This window comes from Eimeria mitis, genomic scaffold (assembly GCF_000499745.2).
Source record: "Eimeria mitis Houghton genomic scaffold, Emh_scaff1587, whole genome shotgun sequence".
NCBI classification, from domain to species: domain Eukaryota; phylum Apicomplexa; class Conoidasida; order Eucoccidiorida; family Eimeriidae; genus Eimeria; species Eimeria mitis.
Window position 1 is genome coordinate 8100 of NW_013569874.1, and position 314 is coordinate 8413.

Below are 314 nucleotides of genomic sequence, written 5' to 3' on the forward strand. Positions count from 1 at the left end.
CAGATAGCCAGCCGCTGCGTGTGGGGCACCAAACCCAATGAAGGGGGTACGAGGGTTTAGGGTTTAGGGTTTAGGGTTTAGGGTTTAGGGTTTACGAGGGGAGGGGTTTGGGGGGAGGGTTTAGGGGTTAGGGGTTAGCGGGGAGGGTTTAGGGTTTAGGGTTAGGGTTTAGGGTTTTTTAAGGTTTAGGGTTTAGGGTTTTGCGGGTGGGGATTTAGGGTTTAGGGCTTAGCGGAGAGGGTTAAGGGTTTATGATAACAAGGGTTTAGGGTTTAGGGTTTTAGGGTTTAGGGTTTAGGGTTTAGGGTTTAGGG

The 314-nt window shown here is 50.6% G+C and overlaps 1 protein-coding gene across 1 annotated transcript in view; it reads left to right on the forward strand.

Annotated features, from left to right (window-relative positions):
- Nucleotides 1-314, forward strand: part of EMH_0040090 (zinc finger MYND domain-containing protein, putative) — a gene marked incomplete at both ends in the record, with an annotated part of 9576 nt that overhangs the window by 7053 nt on the left and 2209 nt on the right. The window lies entirely within an intron of this gene.